Genomic DNA, 3065 nt, shown 5'->3' on the forward strand with positions numbered 1-3065 from the left:
CTTCGAAAAGTGAAATACGGTATTGGTTGGATAGAATGGAGGATTATATTGAAAATGAACGATGAAAAAGAAGAAAAGAATCTTTTCTCCAAGATTATTAATTTTTACGATGAATTCTTTTATTTGATTTATCGCTTTGTTAGTTTGATGCTAGACGATCGTACTTATTTCCTCTTGTTCGTCTTCCTTTCCGCCGTTTCTTCTGAGAGGAAGCGCATTTACGTGGAGATATTCCCAAGATGGAAAGCCACAATTCGCTCGAGATAACGTACTACTGGGAGTTTCCCTACGAGGATGCTTTTCCAGTGAATATTAAAGTGAAGTTTTTTAGAGCATGACGATTCTAAATTTCAACCACTGATTGAAAATCCCAATTTAAACAAATTTTTTTCTTATAATTCGATTTTCATACTTTCCTCGCCGTCATTTTTACGATTTGTGACAAATCTTTTTGTCATTTACAATAATGATAAAAAAATTATACTATTTAAATAGAAATAAAAAACAGAAAGAACATTATAATATAACAAACAATTTGTATATATATTGTTCCTAATTATTTTTTCTTCGAGTAACTTAAAAAATTTTTATTTATATGAAGCATTTTGTTATGATTTTTTTTTTTAATTTTTATGAATAGATCTAATTGGTGTCGATGCTTTGTGAACCGTAACGTTCGTAAATTGCGACGATTTCTCGGTACGCTGCATATCAAATTAATGAGAAACAGCTGATTACATAAGTAGTTCATGGTTATTAAAACGTAAAAATAACCGTTGATTCGATTTAACGCCGACTACGAGTTGCATTTGAGAGAAACGATTTAAAATTGCATCAAATTGAAAAATATAAGTTTCAAAGTATAAAGAATTTATATCCGAATGAAAAATTTCGAGACGGTCAAATTACGCTACTTAAAAAACTATTACTTTTTTTTTTTTTTTTGTTAACTAAAGTTTAACATTCCTCGATAAAAAGATTCTCGATAAAAAAATTGTTAAACATTTCAAACGATGAACGTGAAACACACATTCGATAAGGCTTCGTAAATTCTGGTATTCTAATTTTGTATACATATATTATGATATATAGAATATTTGAATTCCGTTTGAAAAGTGAACGACGATTTATTTTTCTTTTTTCAATCACCGAGTAAATTCGATCTCATCACGTTTATTGCGTCGAGGATAATCCCTCGAATTTGTAATTCGAACGCGTTTCTCCGCGTTAACCTCGTAGATGGGGAAACGGACGATAAGTGGCGTTCAATTTACTGTCGTTGCTGTTAATAGAATATTTCATCGGATATTTACACTCGAACCGTGCAAGACAAGATTTATATCCAAGAAAAATCAAATCGAGGATCGAGGGAACACGAAGGAAGCGGAGAGGAAGATGAACGAAATTTTCGAAATTTGCATACAGATGATTTGCTTCTTATCCCATTCTTCTATAAACGGAAACTAGGAATTAATAGCTTCGATAATTCTACGCCCAACGAACATGTGTTGTTTCTCTTACTAAAATGCCATTGTTATCAACTTTTATTCCTTCTGTTCTAGATCGCCCATAACCTTCGTTACTTTTATTTTTCGTCCCTCGAATTATTCGACGATCCGTTTCAATCGTTATAGAAAGATGGTAATAAATTAAGACCTGAATAGAAATTTGTTTTTATCTTCGAAAGCTTCCTTATAATTCTTTTAAGTATATGAACGAATATATATATATTGTATTGAATATTATAAAAATATTTTTTCACATTGACAACTATTTTGATCGAAGAAAACTTGGAGATGACGACAAAAAAAAATAGCCATTCCAGTATAAAATTGCTTCTAAATTTCTGAAATTAGAAAACATTATCTGTTCGAATCGTTTAAATGCTTTTCAAAATCGTAATTTAAATTGACGATTAAAACGAAAGTTCTTAAGACAATTTCTATGTTAATTTATTTATTAAAATTACTTACATTCTTCGGAACAATGAAAATCTCAATCTCTGTCGAGTGTAGCGGGTAAAAGCGGTACGGAAACAAGACACAACTGATTTAGCAACAAACTACAAACAACAAACTATTCGAATCACCGCTATGTTTCCTCGGTATTCATAAGACAAGAAGGCAGAACATCTTATTACACGATGCTTCTTGTTCAAACAAAGCTTTCCAACAACGTCGATTATTATGTTCCAAGCCACATTCCCTTATATTATAATCTCTTATCCAATATTCGATCGCTTTGTACACGTACAACTTTGATTTTGTCGAATGTATCTCGCATCTCTTAATCTATGTTACAATGGACGATCATGAGCACGGTCTCTTTCATTATTATAATTTAACAAAATTATAACAGCAAGAATGAAAAGGACGACCAAAGAAACGGTAAATTTATTATTTTTCGAGGACGGTGAAAATTCTTATGCGAGTTTCGAGCATAATCTTATTACTCGGCTAATAAAGTCGGACGTGAATTTCACTCGTTTCCTAATTTTGTGTCCCGCGAAGTCGAGCTCGCGTTATTACGTAATTCAACATAGCGAGTTATGTTTTCATGGAAACTTTTTGAAAATATAATGTTCGTTGAAATTTTATTATTTTAATTTATTTAAGACAATCTATATGAATTTTTTTATATTTTATTGTAAAAATTTATTCGTTCAAAATTTTATGATTCTTCTTTAATGATTTCCGATTACGAAAGATTTGGATATTTACGATATTCGAGAAGCATAACGAGAAATTTGGAATATTATAAATTTAAAACGTATATAGCAATAAATGTATTTTTAGAAATTTTTCGAACAAAGTAAATAACTCTTTAAATATTTCTTACATATAGATTATTTTTTTGTATTTTCAATATCTATTTTTAAAGTTTCTTTATTATATTTCTGCGTGTAGCTCTCCTAACTTCTAACTATTTAAGTATTACATTATTCCTATTAATACTTTCTTTCATCTTTATTTTTAACTACTTCTTAACTACTCGTATATTCGTAATTTCTCAGCTTATAATTCTTATTTTTAAATTGACTGTTTTCTTTTTTTTTTTTTTTTTTT

General features: G+C 29.6%; 1 protein-coding gene across 2 annotated transcripts in view; it reads left to right on the top strand.

The window, feature by feature from the left end:
• The window catches only part of LOC102675512 (octopamine receptor beta-3R-like), a 102532-nt gene that overhangs the window by 72578 nt on the left and 26889 nt on the right, over positions 1-3065 (top strand). The window lies entirely within an intron of this gene.

This window comes from Apis dorsata, unplaced genomic scaffold, assembly GCF_000469605.1.
Source record: "Apis dorsata unplaced genomic scaffold, Apis dorsata 1.3 scaffold_332, whole genome shotgun sequence".
NCBI lineage: Eukaryota > Metazoa > Arthropoda > Insecta > Hymenoptera > Apidae > Apis > Apis dorsata.